The sequence below is a fragment of the Chiloscyllium punctatum genome, chromosome 7 (genome assembly GCF_047496795.1).
Source record: "Chiloscyllium punctatum isolate Juve2018m chromosome 7, sChiPun1.3, whole genome shotgun sequence".
Taxonomy (NCBI): domain Eukaryota; kingdom Metazoa; phylum Chordata; class Chondrichthyes; order Orectolobiformes; family Hemiscylliidae; genus Chiloscyllium; species Chiloscyllium punctatum.
The window spans coordinates 38,593,750-38,608,729 of NC_092745.1; positions in this window are offsets into that span (position 1 = coordinate 38,593,750).

The window sequence follows — 14,980 nt, forward strand, 5'->3', positions numbered from 1 at the left end:
AGAAGGGGTCCATTTCTCTATCACACCTTTCGGTTTAACTTAACTGTAGTTTTCATTTCATTGCCTTTAAAGTTTGATTGCCTTTTCCTTGATTAATACTTCACTGGCCACAGGTGAAGTGCCAGAGTGGAGGATTGTCAATGTGTTTCCTTTGTTCAAGAAGGGCAGCAGGGATAGGCCAGGCAAATACAGACCAGTTAGTCTGATGTCAGTGTGAAGGAAATTATTAGAAAAAATCCTGAAGTACAGTATTAAGCAATTCTTGGAGAGGTAGGGATGCCAGTATTGATTGTGTCAACAAAGGCCCCACATGGAAGGCTGACCCAGATGGTAAGGGCCCATAGGATCCAAGGCAAGTTGGCAAATTTGATCTAAAAGTGGCTTCCAAATATGAGGCAAAGAGTGATGGTGGAGGGTTGTCTTTGTGATTGGAAGCTTGTGACCAGTGGTGTGTGACAGGGATTGGAGCCGGGACCCTTTCTGTTTGTAATGTACATTAACAAATTGACTGTGATTGAATAATTAGAAAGATTTCAGATGCCACATAAATTGGTGGTGTTGTTGATATTGATTTGATTTTTATTTTATTGTCACAAGTACTCAAGTACAAAAGGATAGGAGTGCAGTGAAAAGTATGAAATGTCGCCTCACAAGGCGCCATCTTACGTACAAGGACCTAGGTACAGAATCTTAAGAACAAGATAGAAAGAAAGAATAAAGTTAAAAGATACCCATTACAGATTAGTTTTAAGAAGACAATAAAGTAACAAATCTGAAAGTTCAATCATTAGTCTTTCCTAAACACTTTGCGACCATGGGATCATACTGCGAGTTGTTACCCTGAGACCGGATGTCCATGCTGAGGCAGTGCTGGGCTGAGAGACCACCAAATAAAGCAAAAGATCACCCTGTGGGCTGAGAGACAACCACACTGGGCCACTCAGAGATGTCCATGATAGACTGACAGTCCATCACACTGGGCTGACAGTCCAGCATGCTGGGCTGAGAGGCCACCACATTAAACTGAGAGGCCACCATGTCAGACCGAGAGTCTGCCTTTCTGGGCTGGAAGGTCTCCCTGCCAGGCCAGGATACTGCCACACAAAGCTGAGAGGCCGTATCACTGGGTCTGCATTGATCGGAGACCAGGTGTCTGAGGCTATGAGTCAGTGGCTGGGAGAGAAAAGATGAAAGAAGGACAAAAGAAAAACACAAAAGAAAAGACAAAAAGATGGAAGAAAAACAAGAAAAGGAAACAGATGGAGCAGGTGAACTTGGTCTGAAGAGTCCTACTCTGCTGCCATCTTGGATCACCGGGTCTCAGGCTACAGTCTGATATTGATCAGCTGGTAAATTGGGCAGATCAATGGCAGATGGCATTCAATCCTGATAAGTGCGAGGTGATCCAATTTGGGAGGTCTAATAAGGGAGGGATATACACAATGAAAGGTATATGCCTTGGGTATCCTTGTGCATGGATCACAGAGGGCTGATCTGCAGGTACAACAAGGAATGAGGAAGGCAAATGGAATTTTGTCCTCATTGCAAAAGGGATTGAGTTTAAAAAGCAGGGAGGTTATGTTGCAGCTACAGGGTGCTGGTGAGGCTACACCTGGAGTACTGCGTGCAGTTTTGGTCTCCTTACTTGAGAAAGGATGTACTGGCACACAAAGGGGTGCAGAGAAGGTTCACTCGGTTGATTCAGGGGTTGGGAGGGTTGACCTGTGAGAGGTAAAACTGAGTAGACTGGGATGCATCATTGGAACTTAGAAGAATGAGGGGGTGGGGGATCTTATAGAAACATATAAAATTATGAAGAGAATAGATAAGACATAGGACGTTTCCACTGGTAGGTGAAACTAAAACAAGAGGGCAGAGCCTCAAAATTAGGGGGAGCAGTTTTAGGACCAAATTGAGAAGGAATTTCTTCACCCAAAGGGTCATAAATCTCTGGAATTCCTTGTCCAATGAAGTAGTCGATGCTACTTCAGTAAACGTTTTCAAAGCTAAGATTTTTTTGAACAGTAAAGGAATTAAGAGATACAGTGAGAGCGTGGGTAAGGGGAACTGAGTCCATGAAAAGATGAGCCATGATCTTATTAAATGGCAGAGCAGGCTTGAAGGGCCAGAAGGCCTACTCCTGCTCCTAGTTCTTCTGTTCTTAGGTGCCTTGGGAGTAGTGAGGAACAAAGGGACCTTGGTGTACAAGTCCATCAATCCTGGAAGGTATCAGCACGGCTAGGAAGGGTGGTGAAGGAGGCATGAAGGATGCTTGCCATCATTAGCTAGGGTGTAGAATATAGGAGCAAGGAAGTCTCGTTGTTACTTTACAGAGCATTGATTAGGTCATATCTGAAATACTGTGTATCATGCTGGTCATGACACTGTCAGAAGGTTGTGATTGGACTGGAGAGGGTGTAGAGGAGATTCACCAGGATGTTGCCTGGGATTGTCGGAGTGGGGAAAACATTCCCTGTTGAGGGAGTCGATTTCCTTCTGGGGAATGATTTGTCAGGACTAAAGGCAGTAACTTCCCCAATAATTACAGAATGCCCAAAGGAGGTCCAAGAAACAGAACAATGACAGGAACAGGTTCCTGGTCTCTCTCCTTTGTGTGAGGTCACCAGGGCAATGGTTAAACCAAATCCATCAATAAGGGGTGATGTGACACCACAGCAAGTGAAAGGATCGCTGAAACTTTCCGAAAGGGTGAAGATAATCCAGGCGGAGTGTTTGGTATGATGTCCCTAATTACAGCAGATCCAAAAAGCAGATCCTGAATGAAATAAATGAGCACAGTCAGCTCATACTGAGGTCGAGGCTGGAGGGGTTTCAGAGTGTTATTACCTTCAGAATGGAGCACTGATGAGGAAATGGAGATAGCCCCCCTCATGGGCTCCCAGATAAAGAATGGTTAGTTAGACAAAGGCTAGTGGTCCCACCCAGCTATCATAGGGAGATATTGTGGAGAGTACATCAGATTTCCATAACAGGACCATGGGGATTTGGAAAACACAGGCATCCAGAATCAAGTGTTTTACTGAGCAAAAATTGTTTAAATATGTGGTTTAGTTTTTAAAAATGTGTCATACTTGACCTCATCCTTACCAATCCGCCAACTGCAGATGCATCTGTCCTATACAGTGTTTGTCAGAGTGAGCGTCGCACAGTCTTTTTGAAGGCCAACTCTTGACTTCCACTAAGAATAGCATCCATCGTGTTGTGTGACACTATCACCACGCTAACTGGGACAGACTTACAACCGATCTCACAACTCATGACTGGGCATCCATGAGGCACTGTGGGCCATCAACAGCAGCAGAATTCTGCTCCAGCACAATCTGAAACATAATGGCCCGGCGTATCCCCCACTCAACCATTACCATCAAACCAGGGGATCAACAAGGGAGAATTCAGGAGGGCATGCCAGGAACAGCACGAGGCATGCATTAAAATGAGGTGTTAACCTGGCGAAGCCACTAAAGAAGACTCCTTGCATACCAAACAGCATAAGCAGCAAATGATAGACAGAATTAAAGAATTCCACAACCAACGGATAAGATCTAAGTTCTGCAGTACTGAAACATCTTGTCATGAGTGGTGTTGGATGATTAAACATCTCACTGGAGGAGGAGTCTCCACAAATATCCCCATCCTCAATGATGGATGAGCCCAGCACAGCAGTGCAAAAGATAAAGCTGAAACTTTCGCAGCAATCTTCAACCAGAGGTGCCGAGTGGATGATCCTTCAGTCGTCTCCAGCATTACAGATAAAAGTCTTCAGCCAATTCGATTCACTCCACATGATGTCAACAAATGGTTCAAGGTCCTAAAAAAACTGGAATCACTGGATATCATTGGCAAACTCTTTGGTATTTACAGCCATACCTGACACATAGGAAGATGGTCATGGTTGTTCGAGGTCAGTCATCTCAGCTCCAGGACATCTCTGGAGGAGCTCCTCAGGGTAGTCTCCTTCGCCCAACTACCTTCAGCTGTTTCATCAATGACCTTCCCTCCACAAGGTCAGAAGGGGTGATGTTCACTGATGTTTGCACGATATTCAGCACCATTTCCAACTCCTCAGAGATTGGAGCAACCCATGTTCAAATGCAATAAGATCTGATAATATCCAGGCTTGGGCTGACAAGATTTAAGTAACTTTCATGTCATATAAATGTTAGACTCTGACTTTCAACAATAAGAGACAATCTAACCAGTGGCCCTTGACATTCAGTGGTGTTACCATGAACGTGTCCCCCACTATCAACATCCTGGGAGTTGATAGCCAGCTGAAACTCACCAAATAAACACAGTGGCTACAAAAGCAGGTCAGAGACTAAGAATACTGCAGCAAGTACCTCACCTCTTGTCTCTTGAAAGCCTAGCCCAAGTCAGGCACAAGTCAGGAATGTGATGGAATATTCCCCACTTGCCTGGATGGGTGAAGCCCCCAACAACACTCAAGAAGCTGAACACCATCCAGGGCAAAGCAGCCGCTTGATAGGCACTGCATGCACATGTAACCATGTCCTCTACCACCGACATTCAGCAGCAGTAGTGTGCACTATCTACAAGATGCACTGCAGAAATTCACCAAAGATCCTCAGACAGCACCTTCCAAACACAACCATTTCCATCTAGAAGGACAAGGGCACCAGATATATGAGAACACCATCACCTTCAAGTTCCCCTCCAAGCCAACTTGACTTGAAATGTATTGTGTCTCTTCACTGTTGCTGGCTCCAGATTCTGGAATTCCCTCCCTAATGGTATTGTCGGTCAACCCACAGCAGGTATACTGCAGCAGTTCAAGAAGGCAGCTCATCAAAAGCCTTCTCAAGGGCAACTAGGGATGAGCAATAAATGCTGGCCAGCCAGCGATGCTCACATTCCACAAAGTGAATACATTTTTAAAAAAACTTGTCAAGTTGTAGGTAAACCTCCACACATGATGAAAGCAGCATCCTTAATTCCTCTCCCAGTTTTTGAGGAACCATTCAGTTGTGTAGAGGTGTGTCCAGCACTGAGTGTAGCAGAAAGAGGATGAGAAAAAGTGTGAGAGCCAAAGAGAATTGGTCAATTCCCAAAGTGAACTTCCTTCGGTGAGGTGAACAAACTCAGAGATATTACAGAATTCAGACACTATTTTTGTATCTGGAGAAAGATCAACAGGGGGACAGAATGAGATTGCTCAGAGAATACAAAGAAGTTTGTGTGAGGAGTGGTTGAGGCCTGTATTCGGTCTGTACTCGATGGAGTTTGGAAGGATGAGGGGGAATCTCAGTGAAACATACAGTATACTGAGAGGCCTGGATAGAGGAGACATGGAGACGATGTTTCCACTTGGCAGAGAGACTGGGACCTGAGGGCACAGCCTCAGAAGGGGCCATCCTTTGGAAGTGAGATGAGAAGGAGATTCTTCATCCAGAAAATGGTTAATCTGTGGATTGATCATTGCTGCAGAGTGCTGTGGAGTGTATTTAAGACAAATAGATAGGTTCTTGATTGATAAACCAATCAAGGGTAACAGAGAAGGCAGGAGAATGGGGTTGACAAACAAATCAAATCAGATAGAATGGCAGAGTGGACTTGATGGGATGAATGGCCACATTTTGCACTGATACATGGTCGGAAAAGAGACACTTGGATAGGTCACATTAATTGAACATGATGTGGAGGTAGATAATTCAGACCCAATAAAACAAAACCCATTTTGGTTAAAACCAGAGAAACTGGCCAAAGTAACAAAGGAAGCTCAATGTTTATTTGAGAATCAATTGATTGATTTGTCAGAGTAATTGGAGTTCTCCCATGTTGGAATTGAGCAAATATCCAAATCATCTAAAACCCTGGATTTTTAAAAACCATTTAAAAATAAAGAGGCAGCTGGGCTGAGCTCTGGGAAAACACAGAGACACGGAGATGGCTGCCTGGAACCATTGTTCTGCCTGGAATTCCAGTTCACACCTCAACCCTTAAAGAGACACCAACCAGACCTCATTCTCCAGACTGAACCTCATTTTTACGCCTCGGCCTACTAACACAGACACTTTGGAACTGACACAGATACTCGACATTCAACACAATCAATATTTATTCACAGAGATATTGGGCAGTCAACATCAATCAAGATACATTCACAAACACTCTTACCTGTCAGGAAGCCAACTGACCCCAAAGGAACATCAGAAACACATTGGACAATACAGATCTGAAGGGAGAAAATGGGGCACACAGTCTGTATAACAGCCAGCCCTAATCTGAGGGTGAGCCTTTTCAACAACAAGTTTCTGCAGGAACAGCTTCAGCAAGCCCCAACAAGCAGCTTCAGAACCAAGAACCACAGAGGCTGAATAGAGAAGCTGCATCCAGGAACCAAACCAAGAACATCATCGCAACAATGGACACCCGAGAGCAGGAACACCAACCAAACACGATCTGAACAAGAGCTTCCAGAGACAGGCCTTTTCCAAACATATTCCCAGATTCCTTCGCCCCAGTCTTACCCCCCTCTCCCATTTATCTCTCAGCCCCCAGGTCTTATTCTTGATGAAGGGCTTATGCCCGAAACGTTAATTCTCCCGCTCCATGGATGCTGCCTGACCTGCTGCGCTTTTCCAGCACAACACTCTCAACCCTGATCTCCAGCATCTGCAGTCCTCACTTTCTCACAGACCTGTCCTGAGCCAAGAGAACTGACGGCGAGAACCTCACCAACAGGACACATTTTAAACCTGTATTTTCCTTGGTGCTGAGCTGAAAATCCTGATTCCCCAAAGTTTCCCTCTGAGCTCGCAGGGAGGGGATGGTGGCTGGTGACAGTGCATTGGGACCCCAAGGGTAGGGAGCCTGATCAAAGTTTGTGTGATTCAAACTGTTTTGCTTCGAATAGTAGAAAGTGACGACTGCAGATGCTGGAGGTCAGAATCGGAAAGTGAGGCGCTGGAAAAGCACAGGAGGTCATACAGCATCTGAGGAGCAGGAGAATCGACATTTTGCACAGACACCTTTCATCAGGAATGTTGGGAAGGACGAACTTGCGGAACATTTCTGGGACACCTGCAACAAACAACCCCACCACCCTGTGGCCGGCCAGTTCAAATCCCCTTCCAACTCTGCCAAGGACATGCAAGTCCTGGGCCTCCTCGACTGCCAACTCCAAGCCACTCGAAGTCTGATTGGATTAGATTAGACTCCCTACAGTATGGAAACTGGCCATTCGGCCCAACATGTCCACACCAACCCTCCAAAGCGTACCCCACCCAGACTCATTCCTCGACCCTATATTTACTCCTGACTAATGCACATAACACTATGAGCAATTTAGCATAGCCAATTCACCTGAGCTTTTGGATTGGATTAGATTATAAGGTGGAAACATTCCTTTGACCCAACAAGTCCACACCAACCCTCTGAAGAGTAACCCACCCAGGAGCATTTCCCACTGACTAATTTACCTAACATTGCAGACAATTTAGAATGGCCTATTCACCTGACCTGCAAATCTTTGGACTGTGGGAGGAAACTGGAGCACCCGGAGGAAACCCACGCAGACACAGGGAGAATGTGCAAACTCCACACAGACAGTCACCCAAGGCTGGAATCGAACCTGGGACCCTGGTGCTGTGAGGCAGCAGTGCTAACCACTGAGCCACCATGTAGGGAAGAAGAATGTCACATTTTCCACCTTGGGACCCCCCAACCACACGGTATCAATGTTGATTTCACCAGTTTCGTTATCTCCCCTCATCCCCACCCCGCCCAAACGAATGTCCAATCCTCCAACTGGACACCACCCTCTTGAACTTTCGTATCTGTCCATCATCCATAACACCTATCTCCTCCACCATCCGTTCTGAACTATCACGATCACCTCACCCCCCCACCTGCATCTATCTATCTATCACCTTCCCAGCTACTTGCCCCCATCCCTTTCCCACCCTCCTATTTATCTCTCAGCCCACTTGCACCTCCCCCCAACATTCCTGATGAAGAGCTTATGCCAGAAACGGCGATTCTCTCCTGTCCATCAGATGCTGTCTGACCTGCTGTGCTTTTCCAGCGCCACACTTTTCGAGTCTAGTTTCTAATAGGTTATAACCTGTGTTTAATTTGATAGTGTATTTAATTACTGTTCTCTGTACAAATGACAGGGTTAATTTCACTTTTTATTACATTTGCAATCGTTCTTGTATTATACATATCTTTTGTATTGAGTAAACGTAGAGATTCTTTTGCCCTGAAACACCCATTGACTGCCTTCTTCAGTTGACATTTTAAAATAAATCCAGTGGCAGAACCAGGGATCTAGGGATGATTCTAACTATCTAAAAATCAGCAAATTACTGATCACAAACGAGACAGGGTACACTGATTGAACTGTAAGAGTAATTGGGGATCTCTTGCAGTGTTGGTTCTGAAACCAAATGTTTCAATTCGATCCTGTGTCAATTATAGGAAAATGAATGGAGTCACAAAGATGGATTTGTACCCTATTCCCAGGTCAGGAGATTGCATTGATAGGGTGGGTAGCATGCAGGTGCAGCAGGCAGTGAAGAAGGTAAACGATATGTTATCTTCATAGTGAGAAGATTTGAGTACAGGATCAGAGATGTCTTGCTATAATTGTATGGGGGCTTAGTGAGACCACACCTGAAATATTCAAACCAAAACTGTTTCAGTGACAGGAGACAGTGGGTGGAGGCAGAAGGTCGTTTGTGTGACTGGGCCCAGTGTGCAGTGGGATACCACAGGGATTAGTGCTGGGTCCCTTATTGTTCAGGATGTATTGAAACAATGAAGATGAGAATGTGAGAGGTGAGGGGTGGGGGTGAGTGAATGATGACTGAGTTTGTAGATGACAGGAGGTTTGGCAGATGGTTGACAGTGAGGAAGAAGGTCTTAGGTTACAGGAGGATCTAACTGGATTGTTCAGATGGGCAGATCAGAGTCAGATAGAACCTACCCCAGATAAATGTGAGGTGATGAACTTTGGACGATGTAACGGGTGAATAAGGTATTTATGAAGGTATATGGGATACTTGCCTTTATCATTTCCAGTTTAGATGAAAATATGTTAGAGATATGTTAAGGAAGATATGTTAGAGCTGTACAGAACTTTGGTTAGGCCACAGCTGGAGTACTGTGTGCAGTTCTGCTCACCACATGATCCGAAAGATGGGATTGTACTGGACGGGGTGCAGAGGATAGTCAACAGGATGTTGCTTGGGGTGGAGCATTTCAACGATGAAGAGAGGCTGGATAAGCTTGGGTTGTTTTCTTTGAAGCAGAGAAGGTGGAGGGGGACCTGATAGAGGTGTATACGGTCATGAGGAGAATTGACAGTGTGGATACAAAGCAGCTGTTCCCTTTACTTAGAGTTGGCACACATTCACTGTGAAAGACAGGAGCTTTAGAGGGCATTTTAAGAGCAGGTTTTCACTCAGAGGGTAGTGGGGGGTCTGGTTTGCACTGCCTGGGATGGCAGGTGAGTTGGCAAATCTCACAACTTTTAAAAAGTACTTGGATGAACACTTACAATTTCCTAACATTTAAACCTATGGGCCTCGTGTTAGAAATTGGGACCGGTGGAGGTTTAGTGTGGTTTGGCTGGTACAGGTACAATGGGTCGAAGGGCCTCTTCTGTACTGTGTGATTTTATGATTGTATTGTGTGCAGTTTTGGTCTCCTTATCTGAGGAAGGATGTTCTGGGTGTGGGGGGAGAGTAGTGAATGTTTATCAGACTGATTCCTGGGATGACAGCACTTCGATCTGATGAGAAACTGGATCAGTGAGGATTATATTCACTGGAGGTTCGAAGATTGAGGGGAGTCACATTGAAAACTTGAAAATCCTAACAGGTCAAGGCGGGATGTTCCTGATGCCTGGGGAACCCAGAACCAAGGATTACAATTTAAGGATATGGGAAAGGCCATTTCGGGCTGAGATGGAAAAAAGTTTTTCATCCAGTGAATGGGAAGCCTGTGGAAGTTTCTGTCACTGAAAGCAGTTGAGCCCAAACCACTGAATATTTTCCTGAAAGGGTATGATATAGTTCTCAGGACGAAAGGAATCAAAGGTTATGGAGTGCAAGTGGAACATGTGATTGTGTTGGATGATCAGCCATGATCATATTGAATGGCGGAACAAGCTCCAATGGCGACTCCTGCTCCTAGCTTCACTGTTTGAGAGACTATTCATCAACATGGAAACATATTGATTGAAAAAACACATTTGCCTTTTTTCAGGAATTAGTTTGGAGGCAGGAGACAGAGAGGAAGGATAATGTGTGTGCTCTCCAATGAGAAAGATGCAAATAGTGGTTTCCCAGGGATCTGTGCTGGGACCTCAGCATTTCACAATATCTCTCAAAGATGTGCACAAAGGATTAGAGAGCTATATATCTAAGATTAATAACTATACCGAATGAGGCAGCTAGGAGGTGGTTACTTGGATAGGGAGGGTGGAGGACAGGGAGGGTTTGAGAACAAGGATGAGAATTTTTAACTAGAGATGTTGTTGGACTGGGAGCCAATGTAGCTCAGTGAGGACAGTGGGGGATGGGGATGGGATTTAGTGAGACTTTGGATACGGGCAGCAGAGTTTGGAATGAGCTGAAGTTTACAGAGGGCAGTGGCTATGATGTGGCCCAGGACAACATTGAATTGATCACATTTGGTGTCCCAATGCAAAGAGATTTTCAGTGAGTGATCTCTGTGACGTGGAGGATTTGGGGTTCAGATCAGCCTCAAAAATGAGGGCAAGATAGGAAGGAGTCTGATACTAAATAAAAGCTGAAAAAGCTGTGGTTGCTGTAAATGAGAAACAGAAACAGTAATTGCTGGAAAGGTTCAGCAGGTCTAGCACCATCTGTGGAGAGAAAGCAGAGTTTACATTTTGGGTCAAGTGAACCTTTTTCAGAACTGTTCTGTTTTTGTAAAGAGTCTGGTTGAGCCGCAGACAGTGCTCAGGGAGAGTTTTGGAATTTGTACCAAGATCTGAAGTGGATGGCTTTGATCTTCCCATTATGTTTCTCATTGAGCCTGTCTCCTCAGTCCTGACTGCTCTTAGCTGCTGTGATTGTCACTGATTGGACACTTATTATTAGAGATTCTGACCACAGCAGAAAGCCCCAGTGTAAAAAGTAACTGCAAAGACTGTCAGATCGCAAGGTTGAAACTTCATCAATAGCGGAAGTGAAAGAAGGAGCTCGGAGCAGCTGGACCTTTGTTACTGAGACGGGACAAAACTGTGAACCATCTGCACTCCCTGGAATCTGGAAGAACATAAGAATGAGGGGCAGGAGTAGGCCGTCTGGCCCCTCGAGCCCGCTCCACAATTCCATAAGACCATGTCTGATCTTTTCCTGGCCTCAGCTCCCCCTACCTACCCTCTCACCATAACCCTTAATTCCTTTACTGTTCAAAAAATATCTGTCGTAGCTTCAAACACATTTACTGAGGAAACCGCAACCACTTCACTGGGCAGGCAATTTCCATCGATTCACAACCTTCTGGCTGAAGAAGTGCCTTCTCAATTCAGTCCTAAATCTGCTCCCCAGCACAGGAGGAGGCCATTCAGGAAGAGCCTGGGCTGGGAAATGGAGCGCAGGACCCTGAACATTCTCTCTCCCCTCCTGAGGGACACTTGTTGCTGAGGGATAGTTCCATGGAGCCCTACAATATATCCCTACTATACACACTTCCCCATTCTGTGTGTAAAAGTCTGGAGCTTGCCAGCAGGATATTCAACTGCAGGAGCCATCATCAGTTTGAGCAATTCTGACCACATTCACTTTCCAGAATGCTTCAACTCATTACTAATACAAAATCTGTCCATCTTCTCCGACGTGTGAGACAGGGAAGGGGCCACTCCATTTCAGACAATTTGGAATTTATGGAACACAGATGGAGTAAGCTGGGAAAGGACATCGGAATCATGGAGTTTGGAGGTGGGATGAGCAGGAATAAAGATTTCTGTGGTTAAGGGGATGATGTAATACAGAGGCAAATAATGTTGTGGAGATTGAAATAAGAGACCAATGTGATGGAGAGGATGTGGGGTTTGAGTCTCCGATACTGGAGGGTCCAGTGGGAAAGAGGCCCAGGCTTATTCATGTCCATTGGACATTCCAGTGGGATGGAGAACCATGTTTACTGATCTCTATTTCGTGGTCCAGTGGGAACAATGTCCAGGTTTATTGATGTCTATTGGAGAGTCCTGATGGAAGGAGGCCCATGTTTCCTGATCTCTGTTGGAGTTTCAGTGGAAACTGAGCCCCATGGAATTGGAATGTTGGCATTTCTTGCAGCAATTGGAATCTTGGTATTTATTATAAAAGGAGTGGATTACAGAAATAAAGAAATATTGTTACAATTCTGTGAGGTATTGGTGAGATCACATCTGAAGCATTGTGTCCAGTTTTGGTCTCCTTACTTGATGAAGGATATGGTGGCACAGGATACTTTTCAGAAGATGTTCACCAGACTGATTCCCGGGATGAAATGGCTGTCGTACAGGAATGGCTGAATAGCTTGGGCTTGTACTGACTGGAATTCAGTCACATGAGGGGGGGATCTGTGAGAGGTACATAAAATGCTAAAGGGGATTGATAAGGCAGAGATGGAACAGATGTTCCCTCTTGTGGACCAGTCTTGAACAATAGGCCATAGATATAGAGTGAGAGGAGGTAGGTTCAAAACTGGGATGAGGTGAAACTACAGGTGGCACAGCGGTGAGTACTGCTGCCTCACATTGCAAGGGACCCCCGTTTGATCCCATCCTCTGGCAACTGTACGGAGTTTGCACATTCTCCCCCTGTCTGCATGGCTTTCACTTGGGGGCTCCGGTTTCCTCCCATAGTCTAAAGATGTACAACCTAGGAGGATTGGCCATGCTAAATTACCCATAGTGTCCAGGGATGTGTAGGTTCGGTTCATTAGTCATGACAAATGTAGGGTTACAGGGGAAAGGGTAGGGTGAACAGGTCTGGGTGGAATGCTCTTTCAAGGGTCGTGATCGACTTGTTGGTCTGAATGACCTGTTTCCGTACTGTAGGGATTCTGTTCCATTCTTACTATTTCTCTCAGATGGTTGAGAATCTGTGGTAGTCACTGCCCCGAGAGTGCAGTGAAGGCAGATTCAATCAACAGATTCAAGAAAGAAACAGATATTTTTCTGACGAAAAGCAGGATAGAGGGCAATAGGGAGCAGTCTGGAAAGTGGAGATGAGGATAAGATCAGCCATGATTATGTTAAATGCCAAACGTGCTTGAAGGGCTGAATTACTTATTCTTGCTCCTCCTTCCAACGTTCCAAAGATCGTTGTTTACTGGTCTTAATTTGAAGCTGCTCCATATTTACTGGTCTGTACTGGAGAGTTCAATGAAATGTTGGCCTTTCTTTCCTGGTTTCTACTGGAAGGTCCAACAGGAATAAAGTCCATCTTTAACTCGTCTCTGCTGGACTATTCAGTGGGAAGAAGGCCCATAATTGCAAGTCTCCATGAGAGAGTGCAGTGGCAAAGAGGCCCATGTTTAATGGTCTCTATTCGTTGTCCGGTGGGAATGACTTCCATATTTACTGGTCTCTATTGGAGGGTCACAGTGGGAGATGGACATCATGGTAGGTGTGGGGTTCAGTTCCTTTCTGTTGTAACTGTGTGATTGTCATGACCTCATCCCAGTAAAACACCCTGATCCAGAGCCTGACCATGGAACAGAAAGGAGAGAGGAAGGAATTGGAACATGATGTGGATGGACAGGATGGGTCAGTGGGTCAGAGCCTGCCCCGTCCCTCCAGCTCACACTGATGGCCTGAGGATCTCCTCTCTCTGCTGGGTTTCACGGAATGAGGTTTATGTCCAATCCAGTCCCCAGTGAGAATAGGCCAACAGCACAGAATTGCCCTTCATTTGGCAAGAATGTGTCCATGTTCTGCAGAGACACCAAACCATGGTCAATGTGAGAAATTTGGCCTTCGTCCAGGAGAAGATATGTGTCTGGGGTCAAGGGTTAAAATCCATTAGTGGGGCAGAGCAGAGGGAGATTTATCTATTGTCACCTGGGAAAGAGTGAGGCAGGGAGTGAGACAGAGAGAAAGACAGTCAGAGAGATAGAGATAGAAGGACAGGGTGTGACAAAGAGAGAGAGTTCGAGGCAGTGTAAGCTGAGTGCAGGGAGAGAGAGAGGTAAAGGGAGGCAAAGATAGTGTGGTTGAAGAAAAGAGAGAGAAAGACAGGGTCTGAGACAGTGTGACTGAGACAGAGAAAGAGACAGAGTAGATATGAGACTGGAGTAAAGGGAATCTAGTGAGAGAGACATACAGGTAGACAAACAGGTTCTGTTCACCACATTATGAGAGGGATATGACTGTACTCGAGAGGGTGCAGAGCAGATTTCCCAGGATGCTGCCTGACCTGGAGGGTCTGAGCTATGAGGAATGATTGGAAAGGCTGGGATTGTTTCTCTTGGAGCAGTGAAGGTTGAGAGGGAACCTGATAAAGGGTGATAAGATTATATGGGTTAGAGATAGAGTAGACAGGAAGGCAATTTTTCCATGAGTAGAGGGATCAATACCCAAGGGCAGAGGTTGAAGATAACACAGACATAGAAAGATAGAAACATGGAGTTGGGGTAGTATCAGTGTTAGAATTAGGGTTAGGGTTCGGGATTGGCCCTGTGAGACTGCTCTGCCATTCAACATGATCATGGCTGATCTCCCCCTCAATGCCAAGTTGGGATTAGTGTTGTTAGATCATGGATGACCAGTACAGACTTGTTAACTGCTGCTCGTGTCATCGAGCTTCTGATTGAGAGAGGGACAGAAGACACACATAGTGAGTGTGTGTGTGTGTGTGTGTGTGTGTGAGAGAGAGAGAGAGAGAGAGAGCGAGAGAGAGCATGTGTACATTGTGAGATTGAGTGAAAGAGGGTGAGGCATTTAGCTCTTGCTCCAGGACTCAGAGTTCCAATATCC